We start from the raw sequence: 15,990 nt of genomic DNA, 5'->3' as shown, positions 1-15,990 counted from the left end.
ATTATAAAAACATCGTGTATTATAAAATTCCACATGCTATCGTGGTAAGACAGCGTTAGAAGAGTAAACTAATGTAAAAAACGAATGTATTTATGGACACAACTAATGTACGCTAGCTTAGCTAGCATGCTAGGCTATATTAAGGTGCTAATGGGGGCTTTAACGAGCCATACTCTCAATAATGAAGTAAGCAACTAATGGCGAGATGTAAAGCACAAACACGCCGCCACAACAATGAACCACTGCGTAAAGCGTAGTCTTGATTTGGGGGAAAGGTGTGCTCTCTCGGCTCCAGGTGACCGGGCGTGGACTCTCCCCCAACGCCGCAAGAGAGCATTCAGACATCGGCTTCACCTGAGGCGCTTCACGGTAGTGGATGGAGGCCTCACCTCAAGCAGGTAAGCTGTAACGTTTGTATTCACGTTGAAGTAAAAAAGTAACATCCTTTGTTCGCTTTTTATCCACGTTTTCTTGCTGCACAATTACCTAAACACATGTTTAAAACAAGAATTCATCTTTATATTAAACATACATCTCAGATGCCATAATAGTTGTGACCACTTGGGGGAGACATAGGTGACATAGCTTCCATTTCTTACAAAGATACCCTAATCCAGAAACAAATGATATTGATAAATTAATTTCTGTTCTTAAGAACCATTTTTGATATATATTTTTATTTCCAAATGTTTCAAACGAGACCAGACATATGAACACCGTTGTAGACGAGAATAAATCAGGTAGTGATAACCGAAAATCCACAAAAGAAAAACTAACCCATCGAGGGAAGGATTAGACCCAGTCCCCTGCTGTAGAGGATAGTAACTTGATTTTTCTTATAGTATTTTCTTTTTTTTTTTTTTTAAAGAAGAAGCAGAACCCTCCTGTCAGTAGGGGATCTTTAACTCGTGTTTTCTTTGACACGTGAACATTGGCATATTTTGTCTAACAGTCCCTATGGAGACTTCTGTTCTGTTTCTGAAAAACCATTTATCCTCATAAATGACTAATAAATCTGCAGCCTCGTTGCTGACTTCCAAAGGCTCATTCATGCCATCACGGCACTTTTCCAGCAATACTTCTACAGATAGGAGTAGAAAGTCCTTAAATGGCTTTGTGACCTGGAGAAAATCTCCATAGTGCGAGTTCATCACAGCGTTTTGTCCTTCAGTGGCCTTTTTTTTGTGAGTGCCAACAAGCAAGTGAGAACAGCTTAGCCATAATTACGCCCCAAGTGTCTTTAATACACATTTCATAAGCCAGAGAGTTGTGAGAGAGACAGAAGGGAGGATTATAAGCGCGAGACAAAAGCCCCCCGGAGGAAGAGAGCGCGAGAAGAGGGGGAAGGATGGAGGAGGGAGGCTGAGGGGAAGCCGTGTTGGAAAATTCTCTCTGATCTTTTTGAGCCCAGGGACCCGAGGAGATGGAACACCCCGCAGAAGTCCATTAAAATTCAGCCGAAGCGCTCTGTTCTTATATAAAGACAGAACACACACACAGGACGATATAGAGAGTGTGTGAGACTATTAGAATATTAGAGGTCACTGATGTTGGACCTGAGAGACGTCATTCAAGGTCTTGGATGGGCTTGTTCCTCCACACCAAACTCATCCAAATATGCCCTCATGTGCCTTGTTTTATGCACTTGGAGCAGAAATAGTTGTCCAAAATGTCCTGTTTTAAAGACAAAGGGTGTCACACGATCTTGCAAATTAAAACGTGACAGGATTTTTCCTTCAGAAGAAAAATGTCTTGTTATTTTGTTTTTTAATCCCCTTTCACAATGTATTAATTTATTGTTTTTTAAATTCATCAATTATTATTATTTTTTTTAGTCCTATTTATTTCTTGTTTTTTGTCCGATTCATTCCTTTATTTTGACTCCCTATATTTTTTTAATTATTTTTTCCCAACTTTTTGCATTGACCGATTTTTTTTTATTAATTTATAAAATATTTTCCCTTTTTTTGTTGTAATTTTTTATGCTTCTTGGACGATTACCTAATTGAGTTGCCCCACAGTAGACAACCGATGCACTGCTCGTGCGGACCGGCAGAGGTCGCCTCTCTCTCTTTTCCGCCCTCCGCCACCGGTGCTGCTTCCTCATTGGCTCCCGCTGGGTCCCACATGTGAGGGCGGCTCAGCCAATGGGAGAGCTTGCGGGGGCCACACAACCCTCTGAAGTAGTAATAATGCGGAATGTGCTGGCTCGGCATGAGCTGTCAACTGGAGCATGTAGTACTAGAACTATATACGGAGGAGGGAGGGACCAAGGGAGGGAGGGGGGGGAGTGGTGAGATGACAGAGCACTATTGTGTGCACTAAGCAGCACTGTCATATGTATTTACTTAATAAGATGTGACTTTTAAACCTTCTCTCTATGTATCAAATATCCCGAGGTGGAGTTGGGTTGAACTCTAAATAAGGTAAAATAACAGCGTGTCCTTTTTTAACCTGCATAGACAGCACTCTGATGATGCATTCAGGGTCTGTAATTTCCAGCGCTATCTGGAGTCATAATGATAAAGTATGAATGCATGTTTCTCCTTCCCAGTGGAGTCTCACCGCAGGATTACGCTCCCAAAAATCTGCCCGAACAGGACATCTTGATTCAATTGGCTGCCGCTAATACGGCAGATTAAGGAGCTCTCTTTTGCATCCTAATCCTCGCCGCTTCCGCTGCTTCCGCCGCTTCCGTGTTGCTGTGTCAGAACATGTTCAGCGTCCATTGTTTGATTACCTCTGCAAGGGAAACTTTACATGAGGTTGTGTTGTGTCTCATTAAACTCTACTGCAGACGCCAGCTTTACAGATGCCCTTGTTGTGTTGCCATGGAGACTGTTAAAGTGTCTGAATAAGGGGAGAAAAAGGTGTTTGATTGAGGTGTGGCGTTTATTCATTGAAGTGCTGCTTTACAGATGCAGGAAGTGTGTGTGCTGCGAAACATGGTGGTTAAAATCCGTCAACAAATGGGCAAAAGCGGGCGTTTAATTGAGGTGTGGCATTTTATTTATTGAAGCCGACTCGCCGCGCCTGCTGTTACACATTAAAATCAGTAAATAAGGGGACACAAGAAGGCGTCTGATTGAGGCCTGGTGTTTATTTATTGAAGGGCGTGGTGTCCATTACAGGGGAGGCCACTATTTGAGGAAATTTGACGCCATCTGACCCTAAAAATAGAAGCGCTTGTGAGTAAAAGGAGAAGCTAAAAAACTACTAAAGCCTAAAAAAACTAAAAAAGCCTTTAAAGAGAGTGCAATGATGACAATACAGTAAAATGTTAAGTGCTTCAGGGCGCGGCGTTCACTCCAATAAAGAGCTTTACACGACTTTTTAAAATCCCTGCGAGGGATTTTTTTTCAAAGGCTATGGATGATTAAATATTTATCTGCGTGGTGCAAGTTGACTTGGGTGTTACTTATTCATCTGTGTCGTGACAAATCTCTGGTTTGTGTGTCAATACTTGTTTGTTTTTCAGACCAGCGTGGAAATACGCCCACTGGTGGCTGTAGGCAGCATGGGTTTCATTCGCGGAAAAAAAGTCCAAAATGTTGCAAGTGGGACAGAGAAAACTAATAGCAGAGCTCTCCGGAACAAAATGCACGTTACGGCCTCTGATTGGCCTGGGATGCATTCATCGCCGGTACGGCTATTTATCGTAACTAACAAATGCAATTCCCGTGAGAATTGCGTGTGAATGTGAATGCGTGCTTGATGCTGGACTCTAAGCTCGGCTAGCACACCACAGCTTGTTGCAAGGAAATGCCATCTTGCCGGGCCACACCCGTCAGCACATTTACACCCTGCAGGTGTCGTCACCTTACACCACCCACAGAGAAAACAGGTCGGGTCTTCAGGGAGAGGCTCCACCCTCCCGAAAGCTACTCCCCCCTGGGAGTACCCCACACACATACACACAAGCATTGGTGGCTTTATTCCTCTTCTGGGATTGGTGCAAATTAACACCATTTATTAACGCTCATTTATGTTTCCATGTAATACAGAAGCAGTGGCTGCAAGTGGACGTCAACCTGCATTCTTGTCGACGGCCAGCAGGGGGCAACCCAAGCTGTTATGGTCAGGCTCTACTTGATGATTGAGCAACATGTGTGTTGTTATGCTTTACAAGGCCATGTTGGGGTCCAAGTGAAAGGTGTTTTAAATCCATGCTGAGTCGCCTTCAGGTGCGTTCACATTACACAGTCGACAAGCACGTTAGTAACGAGCCGTGTCAACATCAGCTGACAATGGGGCACCACGGCACAACGCCTGACACCACCTTCTGCTCGCTCTCTGACGCATTTCTCAACAGAAGAGTCTATTTTTAATGTTACGTAGGAGATCATTTATTATGCAATAGAGCAGGGAGATTCATCTGAATTGTTCTGGGGGACACATTCTGAAATCTAGGTACAAGGGGGGGGGGCAGCTCTCCTTTACTATACTATTCTTATTTTATTTGCTTTATTTTGTCTATTTACCCATTCCAATGGCTCATTTAGTCATAAATACAGTCAGAAATTCAAACCCAAACAATATGTTTACACCCGTCAAAGATCCTCTACGTGACAGGAGCCTTCTGCTGTTTTTAAGAATCTACTGCAAAAGAACAATAGTCAAAGATCCTCGAATTGACAGGGAGTTCTGCTATTGTTAAGAATCTACTGTCAAAAAAAACATTTGTCAAAGATCATCTATGTAACAGGAGCAGTGTGCTGTTTTTGAGTCAAAGGTAATGGTTTTATTTCGTTTGAACATGCATCAGATTACAATTGAGTGCATCCCATAATCAGTTCCCAGTTCCACATGTCCAAAAGGAGTAGGAAGAACCAAAGCTTATTAAATCTTACCCCTCCATCTGGTACTTTTACAATCAGTAACTGTTACGTTTGTTCACTTCCTGCTTTCCTAATATAGTTGAAGTTTTTTTTTTTTTACATTTTTTATTTTATTTTATTTTTGTCACGTACCGAAGTATGAGGTGATATGAGCATCCAATGCCATAATGGGTACCATAGTGCGTGTCAATATAGTGATATATATAGCACATCATGACTGGTTCAAGACTCTTCATCCTTGTATTTAGCAAACATCAACTGCTTGTATTGTTTCTTGAATTGGCTCATCGTTGTGCATTGTTTGAGGTCCTTACTCAATCCATTCCATAGTTTGATTCCACATACTGAAATGCTATGGCTAGCATAACGTAGTCCTAGCATAGAAGTGTTTCAAATTGAGTTCTTCCCTGAGATCACATTTCTCCTCTCTTGCAGATATAAAGATCCTTTATATAACAGGATATTTATGCTGTTTTAAAGAATCGACTGCGAAAAACCACTAGTCAAAGATCCTCTACATGACAGTAACGCTCTGCTGTTGCTAGACGTACTGCCAAAAACATCCAAACAAAAAACACTAGTCAAAGATCCTCTAAATGACAGAAGTGCTTTTCTGTTTTCAAGGACCTACTAAAAAAAAAAAAACGTTCTTCTGCGCTCTGCTGACCCTAGTGCCAAAACACTGGATAAAGATCCTCAAAGATGTGAGGCAAAGATCCTCTCTATGACAGGAGAGCGCTACTGTTTTAAGAGTGTAGTGCAAAAACGCTACTACGATCAACTCTACTTGATCATCTTGGAACATCTTGCCTTTGCCACATTGTTGCAAATGAAAGGTCACATGCTGTATATTATTGACAGTTTGGTGCACGTTTTAATAACTTTGAAGGTTGCCAAAGTGGTGCTAAAATATGAAATATTGACCATGAGGTAATGTAAAAAAAATGAAGGGTAAATATGGTCATTAAAAGATGAGAAACAGATGCAAACTACAAGTGTAAGGATTCATTGCTCATTTATTTAGTCTGACAACAGGATCATTAGATGCAGCTAATATTGTGGTTAAAATGTAATAATGCAAACATAATCAGTTAATGTTTCTTTGGAGTCTTCTGGAAGTCGCTGCATCCAAACACACACAGCTAATTATATGATGGTGTGTGTGTGTGTGTGCGTGTGCGCGCGCGCGCTCGTCTGCTTTTTGCATGAGTAGTTCACTCAGCTGCTCCCTGTGTGAACTTGTGCGCCTCTCTCAGAAGGTGGGGGCCGGCCGCCGCAGACATCAGCAGGCGGGGAGGGAGCGACGCTTTCCGCCGCCAGCCCCGGAGCAGAGCAAGGGGGACGCCGAGCTGAGCCGAGCCGAGCCGAGGCGAGGAGAACCAGGAGAGGAGGCACACGGACCCCAAGCAGCCCCCCGCCGCACCTCACACAGTAAGCCGCATACAAAACTGCTCTCCCCTCCCTCTTCCCCAAACCGGGGGCTTGCTTTTCTTGTGTCGCTCCTTATCGTGGAGTAGTGAGGGGGGGAAAGGCAAAGGGCGATTCGCGTAACTACGGTGGTTTTTGAACATGTCAGCAAGCGAGCGATCAGCGAGAGTTCCGCCCGCTCTCGTGTGGTGCTCGGCGGGTAAAGTTGAGCACGAGCCCCGCTGCTCGGCAGCGTCGTTAGCCGGGCGAGGAGCGCGTCAGCCCGGCGTGCGAGCTTCTCGAACTGCGCCACTCCTTTTGCACACTTTCGCTTCTTTTTTTCTCCCCCCCTTAGCGCTCACATTCACTAGCAAAGTGCGTCGCTTCCACTTAGCGTTTTGCAACTCTTTGTTTGCGCAAAAGGGAGCTTTTTTGTTTTTTTTTCGTGCGTTTTTATCAGCGTCTCACCATCGCGGAAGTGCTGTTGGTTTAACACTAACGCGCAACTACCAAACCCGACTGTAACATGTGTTTACTGTGCATGTTTCATCATCTTTCCTGTGAAATATCGTGCGTGGAAGTCTACCAATATACGGCGTTCGTGTTCTTACATGGGCGTATGGTTGTAAAGGACACACTGGCTTTGTGATTGCGAGACTACCCGTGATGTCATTCATCCCAGCTTGGGCCATTATATAACGGGACTGTGGGGAAGCCTGTGATAGCAGGCTATTTTTACTCTGTTTACACCCCCCTTATGCTGCACTACGCTCCACGTCCCAAGTGGTGGCCATATCACCCACATTGTCATTCTGCTTTTTGGGGGCTGCATGCACTTTCATGGTGTGTTTGTGCAACCTTGCATACGCATCCAATGGGATGTAATAAAAGTAAAAGGCATGCATTTGGGTCCACCACCACCTTGTAACTCACTATTACCATATTGCTGAAGTGGCAAAAAATAGCATGAGAGTCATTAGTCCACTTTTCTATAAACATATAAACTACAAACACTATTAACAGTATGCAGAAAAGTCATTTTGATTAAATATATTGTCATTTAGTTTCCTTGGCTGATATTGAGATGTGATGCAGGAGTTTTTAAAATATTTTGAGAGGTGCAAAATATGAGGCACGGCTCTCAGCATAAGGCTCCATATTAAGTCAATACCTGAGCATTATTATTTCCAGAGCATAGAAAACCTGTTTACAACCTTCTAAATACAAGTTTTAACATTCATTAGAGCCCTCTAAGCATGAAATAACATCCCTATAGTCGCCTTTATGCTCTTAATACCCAATGTAGTCGGGTATGTAAGACGTAAGTCAGACTTGTTTGCATCCACGCTTTTTGGACACGCTCATAATGTGTCAACGTGAATCAGGTGGTTTCATTACGGTTGGTGTATGCATTTGAATGTAAAACCATTTAGCTGGGAGCTTCAGGCGCTGCTGCATTTTGCTTTTTTTCACCCCTTTTGTTCAGGTAAAAATGGAATTATTCAGACATCTGAGTATCATTTCTTTTTCACTGCACATTGACAATTAAAAGCACATCCTTACTTAAGAATGAAGCAGTACGAGGTTGGGTTGGGTTGAAAAAGGCTCCAAAAGTGCAGTTGTCCTTCTAAATGAAGGTGTTATATTTAGCTGACAAATTAAGAAACACTGAGTTTTTGGGTATTGGGACCTTGGACTCCTAGGTGAGCACACACACACACACACACACACACAAACACACACACACACACAAAGGCTGTGTGCAGGAAAACACCAGAAAGAACTGCGGGTGGCGGGGCCTTTGATTCACTGTCCGCCACTGGCTTTCAAATGGTAATGAGAGGCAATTAGATGGCAATGTGTCATAATCACACGCCATTTAACTACACTTGGCTCTGTGGTCAGGACCGTTTGTACACAGGCACACTCAAACATACGTGTGCTAACATCATGCCTGTATGGGTGTGTGTTTGTGAATTTCACAGTAGGATTAATAAGTGACCTGCTGCAGGAGAGGAACCTTTTGTTTGTCTGTAGTATATATTTACACAGGCATTTGCACAAAGACCACAATACCCTACCCTCGCTCTTACTTTGACAGGTCTCAGGTGGTCAAATGCACATACAGCACTTTCACCTGTCAATCAAAGAGCACTCTCATCAAAGTTGATATTTTTAGCATATACCTGTAGTTTGTACAGCACTAGCTGAATATGAACCAAAAACTGCATGATCAGTCCTGGGGGAGCATTTACCTTGGTATCTGAACAAAAAATAGCAATTAGTAGAAATGTTTGCATTTTGTTTTTTACTTGTGCAACCGGCTCTTCGAGAAGCTTATGTTTCACTCCATCACAGTTGAAATAAAACAAAATAAATTAGGGGTGCATGATATCACACCGATAAAATCAAAAATAATTTATAAATAAGGTGGTCGAGTGGTTAGCACGCAGACCTCACAGCTAGGAGACCAGGGTTCAATTCCACCCTTGGCCATCCCTGTGTGGAGTTTGCACGTTCTCCCCGTGCATGCGTGGGTTTCCTCCCACATTCCAAAAACATGCTAGGTTATTTGGCCAATTGTCCATAGGTATGAATGTGAGTGTGAATGGTTGTTTGTCTATATGTGCCCTGTGATTGGCTGGCCACCAGTCCAGGGTGGACCCCGCCTCTCGCCCAAAGACAGCTGGGATAGGCTCCAGCACCCCCGCCGCGACCCTCGTGAGGAAAAAACAGTCGAGAAATGAATGAATTTATAAATAAGGGTCTGAATGCAATTAACCAATTACATAAAAAAACTGTAAAAAAAATAATGATTTGGACTGCATGAAAAAGTTGACCACATGGTCATTAATGAACTATATATTGCACAAAACAGCCAATGTTATTGTAGCGTTCAGCCATTTTAAAGAACAGTACGGCAGGTGTAGCGCGCTTGAGTTTACTACGCGGTTACTCTCGTCTTGTGGCGTTCATCCGGGGAAAAAAATCCATCCCGGGCGGTTGACTGCAGCCACAGCTGTTCATGTCATTTTAAAAAAAAAACTCAGTGCCTTACTTAGATATCTGCTTTACGTGATTTCACTTCAATGTTTTTCGGAGCATTTCCCATTGAAACATCTTAAACCCTCGAAGAGCTTAAGAGGGCTGTTATGCCCGTTTCCTGTCTCTTCAGCTAGCATAAACAACAAGGGTACAGTCTTGTCATTAGCAATGGAGTGACATGTAAACAGAAATGTGACATTGATGGCTGTTCAAGTGAGCCGTTAGTTTGAACCCAATGGTAACCTTGCCTATTATGCTGTGTTTTCTTTCGCTGTTATGCTTTGAGGAAGGCGTCTGGTTGACGTGACAAGCCGGCAAGGACGAGTCCACACACGGAGCGTATTCACCGCAACGACACGCATTACATACGCAAACACTTGTTATGATAATGAACAGCCTCGTGTAACATGAGAGGCCGTGTGAAAAAGCAGCAAATGGCGCATGCTGAGCTTTACCAATCATACTTGCATCCACCAAAGAGAAAATGACGCTACATGCGGAGGTATGTCACTTTGGTTCCGTAGTGGCAGACCCATCGATAGCCGCTCATTTGCTTGCGTGAATGAATGAAAGGCCAATGACTGGCCAATGTGTTTGGGAATATTTGTAATTTGTAATATGTCCACCCTTAATACAGGCACTGATCAGTGCTTACAAGACGCTAACAACACCTGCGCTATCTATGATGGACGTATGGCAACACAGCACACATCCAAGCCCCGTTCAGACTGGGAGGAATAACACAGGATGTGACAAAGTATGTCCACGCTGGACATCCACTTTGTCTCATACGATAGAAAAGGTATGATATGAACTTTCATACCATTTGGCATTGAAACCGTGGCTTTGGTGCACCTTGAAACCAGGAACCGTCCCGGGCCGTGCCTGCTCAGGGCTGCCAAAAAAACCCGCCCCAAAATGAGCTTGCAGTGCCAGAGTGGAGTGAGCTGCTTCTGTGCCAGTTATAGTGGATTTGAGTTCAAAGTGTGACCCCCTTGTGCACCCCGCTCACTCGACACACCGCATAGGACGGCAGCGTAGGCGCCAACAATGGCCTCGGCATTTGACAGAGAGGAATTCAATAACAGGAAAAAAGCCAGTGATAGAAACAATCAGTGGAATACCAAAACCCACCCTGCTGCGCACCCGTGTTGTTCTTGGCACGCTCGCGAGGATGCCGATGTCTGCCGATGCCTTATCCCACTCGGTGATTCAAGTCAAGTGCATTAGTCACAGAAGAATAGATTGATAGCAGCAGATCTCATCCAACATGCTAAAAGTCATCCTCCTCCGCCAGGACTGTGGTTCGACCGTGGCTGGATGCTGGACTGTTTTGGTCTGACTTGCTGGTTGGCTGGGTGATGGCGGCTTGGACAGTGCGGAGCCTCATCTGGCGGGACACCTTTGGCCGAAGGAGAGCTAGCTAGCGACGGGACTGATTGACTGATTGACTGACTTCCCGTTTCTGACACTGGATACTTTGGCCACGGTCAGAACTGTGCAGCTGGCTGTTTCCGCTCTAATAGTATTTGGGCCGGACTGTGGGCTCTATTTTTGTGAAAGAGACATGTGCATTGTTAGCGGAGGACAGGCAACTTAATGGAACTTAATCGTGGCATTCTTCAAGACTGCAGATAAACAAATATGGCAGCTCGTAGCTTGGATCGGAGTTTTTTGCTGCTTTTTGTTGGGTTGTTTCTTTGGATTCCGTTCGAAATCTGAACAAACCCAAGGTCCAACATCCTCCTGAAATGCAATGTTTAGAAGTTTAGATCGTCCACTTTTGCCGTTTTTTTAGTTGCCACTATATTTATTGAGTACAAATGTCCAACGTCCACCCATCCATCCATTTTCCTCCGCTTATCCGGGTCCGGGTCGCGGGGGCAGCAGTCTTAGTAGACTTCCCAGTCCCCGGCCACCTCCTCCAGCTCCACCGGGAGGACACCAAGGCGTTCCCAGGGCAGCTGTGAGACATTGTCGCTCCAGCGTGTACTAGGTCTGCCCCGGGGCCTTTTCCCGGCTGGGCATGCCCGGAACACCTCACCAGGGAGGCGTCCAGGAGGCATCCGGACTAGATACCCAAGCCACCTCAACTGACTCCTCTTGATGTGAAGGAGAGGCGGCTCTACTCTGAGCCCCTCCCGGATGGCTGAGCTCCTCACCCTATCTCTATCCATCCATCCATCCATCATCAACTTAATGATTGACTTAGTTCACCTGATCGATACTTGGCTTGTTAGCAAAAGTTATGAAGCTGTGCCCTGGGTCGAGCAATAGTTTTTCAGTATTTTCACGCCGGTGCTGATTCCGATAAAGGTGCGAACCCATGATTCCAGCCAATGTTCTCCCTCCTCCTGCATTTTCCGTGAATCTCACCGACCCAATTCATAAGAAGGTGTTGCATGGATCCAAAATACAATTGTCCAACCTCCCCCGCGTTGCTTAGTGCGGATGACTGTGCACATATTTCAACCGGACAGCTTTTAACGACTTTATATTGGCTCCCATTTTTGCATGGAAATACACACACACTTGTTGCACACCACCCATCCTCGTGGGCTGGCCCAGGGAAAATACCTGCGGTAGGAGAGAAGAAAGTTGACATAACGGGAAATTACTATTTCATTCCCTTTTCAATGGCTTTTATGGGAAACATGTGGAGGTTAAAGGCACACTCACTCACTTTTATTGTGGAACCTCCGATGAGGTGTTCCTCTCTGGAGGCTACATTTTAAACTTACTGTAAAGGATAAAACTCTTCTCTGATGCCCACTCCATGATTCATTTCATTTGCTACTTAAGTGTGTGTGTGTGTGTGTGTGTGGAGGTTTGAAAAGGAATTTACTGCAGCCTTGAAATATTCAGTGAGTGGTGTTGCAAAAAAGTCCCCCCAAAATAATACAATTAATTCATCAAGAAAGGAAGCAAAAAAATAAAATGCATATGAAACATATAAAATAAATGACAATTAAAGAATACTACAGCAATAAGATATAAGATAAGATATAAGAAATAAAAGTGAATGAAAGAAAATGCTGAAGTTTGGACACTGTGCCACTTATCTAACGTGGCGCCATCCATTACCTTCAACAACCCACCCAAACTTGATTGAAAAGATGCCCCCCGCCCCCCCTCGTGGCAGAGTGCTTCTGGTTTTCTGAGGCGTGCGCCCAGTCATCTCGCTTTAACGCTACATGACAGGCCATTAGCTCTTCGAGCAAAATACCCCCCCCCCCCCCCCCGCCACTTCCAGCGCAACTCCCCGAGATGGATAGCTGAGTGCATTTGAAACCTGACAGCACACGCCACCAAAATATAGACTACTGCTGAAAGGATAAGGGTGGGGGGGCTCGCCATTACGAGACACTTCACTTCATGAAGATCATTTGCACTTACTTGTGGCGGCCAGGAGGAGGAGGAAGAGGAAGAGGAGGAGGAGGAGGGTGTGCATGTGGTCAAGGGAGTCACCATTACTTCAGACCACAGAGAGCGTATAGTACGTCAATGCCAGCGCTCGGCAACACGCATCCTTCCCTCCTAGGATTGTATAGAAAAAGTGGTGCATGCTCCTTGTGTGTTCCTCTGGCCTGAAGCCTGAGTGAGGTAGGCGTTTGGCTTGTCACGTGTAAGAGTGTAAATTGATTCAGCGCATACAAACGTCTCCTCAAGCAATTTCAAGTACAGTACTTTCTGTGCGCTCAAGCTTTCCCAACGGAGGGCAAACGAGGTGGCTGTCCTACTAGGTGGAGGTGACAAGTACTAAATTGCAGCTTTTCCCACAAATAAAAAATAATGCTTTCCCAGAATTTGCAGGGGTTGCAAATGCTGTATTGTGAATAACATAACAGTGTTAACGATGTTAAGTTGCTGTGTGATGAGTTCAAAGTTGCAAACATGCCAAATAGAAACAAAATGGTGTGTGATATTGTAACTTTGACTCACTTTGTGGAAAAATATGGGGATACAGTAAACCTCGGATATATCGGACTCGGATATATCGGAAATTCGCTCACAACGGACAGATAAAAAAGAACCCATTTTTCTGTAATGCATTTCCAATAAAAATTCATTGCATATATCAGATTTTTTATAACGGATTTCGCCTATTTCGGACAAAATCTCCAGTCCCGTTCCAATGCATTTCCATGAAATTTCCCTCGCATATATCGGATGGCCGCATCGTGGTGCTCCGATTCGCCGAATCGTGACAGGCCGCTATACGACGTCATTTGCAGCGTTTGCAGCGTTGCCTGCGCGTCCAGGTACATTGGAAACATAGTCAAGGAAGTGCCTTTTTATAACGGATAAAATCCGATTTACGCATATACCGGATATAAATCCAATATATGCGTAAAACTGACATTTTCCGGTATACGCATATAACGGATTTCGCTTATATCGGACAAAACCAGTGGGAACAATTGAATCCAATATATCCGAGGTTTACTGTATATATCATCAGGGCTCGACAATAACGATGTACCGATGGCCCGGGGCAAGTTAAAACAAAATTCAGGGCAAGTAAATCCAATCATTGATATTCCCGTCAGGCAAGTGCCCTTTGGCATGCCATACTGCCAAGAGTTTTTTAAAAAGCGGTTCTTGTTGGGTGCTGGTAAAACACCGACTGCGTAATTCCGATGGTAATTTGCAAACCAATCCTTGCAAATCTTGAAATGGACCAATCAGAATCATTTATTTAGACCGTTTATTTAGAAGGTTGAAATATTGTGTCTCTGTGAGTGACAATGCAATGCGGATGGTTGGAAATGCAAACTTCTTACAGTGTAAGCATGAGAATGCTACATTTTGTACACATTTCACACAAACGCGGCTTGTTTTAAAGCCCAAATATTGAATTTCCTGGGGTGCAAGTGCAGGAAAGTACTTTCATCACGTATGTACTGCACTGGCATGACCGCTCTATCCATATGTTGGCAACAAATGCGACATAATGCACGCTAGTACTACTAATAAAAATGATAATAATACCAATAATGTGTAAGTTGTAGGTGTGTATGCACTGTCAATCTAATTATTACTGCAGGAATGCTTTTCCATTTGCACTTGAAGGTGTCTTCGCCTCGTGAAAGGAAAAAGTCACTCAAGTTGACTTAAAATAGCTTTTTCCTCGCCATGGCATGCCATGTTAACATACGATTCAGATATTCCTCCAAATACAATACATCAGTACTATTATCTGATGAATTATCAGCATATTCGGGCAAGTTTGGGCAAGTAGTTCTCACCTTAAGGATTCCCCATGGGCAAGTCATTTTTGTTTTTAATGTAGAGCCCTGATCATACATAAATGAAGAACTTGCAACCAAAAGGCGCTAAATCCATTTTGACTGATTTCGAGAAAATCAATGATTTTTAATCACGCACATATCAATCTATTTGGTCATCGAGTCTATATTGCAAATGAAAGAGCTATCAATATAGGTCATAAAAATGCATGCTATAAAAATCCTGCACACACCATGTATTTTATATATTTTTTTAAATTTTTAAATTTTTTTTTCGGATTTAGCGCCTTTTGGCTGAAATAAATTTGAAGTCACCTTTAACTTCTTCAATGGCATTGTTGTAAAAGAATGTAAGGTGCTTTAATGTGCTATGCTAATAAAATAATTACAACACAGAAGCCATTCTCAACATACAATACACCCCCCCCACCCACACACATGCACTCATTCACCTTCACACATTACAGAAACAAAATGTTATAACCTACCACTAGTACACTGTTACTGATAAATTTAAATTAATTTCAACAATAGAAAATTAAACATCCAAGAATAGCTCTTATTTTAATGTTCACATCAACATACAGCCACACGCACATCAATTCCCTAACACCAAATGGCACATATGGGACTGAATCAAACACAAAATTTCAACTCACCTTCACCGCTATTTGATCTCCTTTTAGCCTTGTTTTTCTTCCATTCTCCTTCATTCTTCTGTCTTTTCCTTGGGTTATTTGTTATATCAGCTAGCTCATTCATGGTAAAACTGCACTAGGATTGTATAAATTGTAGTATTTTTGCGACTTCGTATTCGATCAAAATGTACACAAACAAAACAGAATGCGCACTGATACTGGCTTTCTGTATGTGCAGTGCCAATTGTATTCTTCTCTGTGATTGGTCAGATTATCAATAGATGGGGAAACTTGGGCCAATCAGAATAAAGAATAAAGAAAGGGATTTAGCTCCTTTTGGTTGAAATCTGAAATGGAAATAGCGCCTTTTGGTTGAAAGCATACATTTCATATCACTTTTTTTCATATTTTTTAAAATGATTTCAAGACCAAAATATGTGATTTGGATACACATGACAGAGGTCTATTAAACTCATGAAAAACATGCAACTTAGTGAAAATTGGATTTAGCGCCTTTTGGTTGCAAGCTCTTCAAATATATGATGATATGAGTTTTGGTCCATATTGAGAAACAGGAGAGAAATAAATACGCATACACGACATTATATTGAGGTCGACAAATTTATTGAATAGTTTTTGATTTATTGTGGGGTTTAAGTGATTTATTGATGATTGTGACAGGCCGCCCTGTGCAACATTTGTGATTGCTATATGACATAAACTGTGTTCCTTATGGGGGATTTAGTTCACCGTAGGAACAAGGTGAAAGGTAAAAAAAAAAAGGTCAACAGCTTCCTGGAATGGAATATTGTA

The 15,990-nt window shown here is 43.1% G+C and overlaps 1 protein-coding gene across 2 annotated transcripts in view; it reads left to right on the top strand.

The window, feature by feature from the left end:
* Positions 1-194: 194 nt before the first annotated feature.
* Positions 195-15,990, top strand: part of atxn1a (ataxin 1a) — a 66,691-nt gene continuing 50,895 nt past the window's right edge. The window contains exons 1-2 of one of the 2 annotated variants that reach the window (XM_058046864.1): positions 195-398; positions 6,095-6,269. The gene's annotated coding sequence lies outside the window, so the exon portion shown is untranslated. Of the gene's footprint in view, positions 399-6,067; positions 6,270-15,990 lie in introns of those variants that run through there. The other variant, XM_058046865.1, reaches the window with a different exon arrangement.

This window comes from Doryrhamphus excisus, chromosome 14, assembly GCF_030265055.1.
Source record: "Doryrhamphus excisus isolate RoL2022-K1 chromosome 14, RoL_Dexc_1.0, whole genome shotgun sequence".
NCBI lineage: Eukaryota > Metazoa > Chordata > Actinopteri > Syngnathiformes > Syngnathidae > Doryrhamphus > Doryrhamphus excisus.
This window is presented reverse-complemented; position numbering and strand designations above follow the sequence as displayed.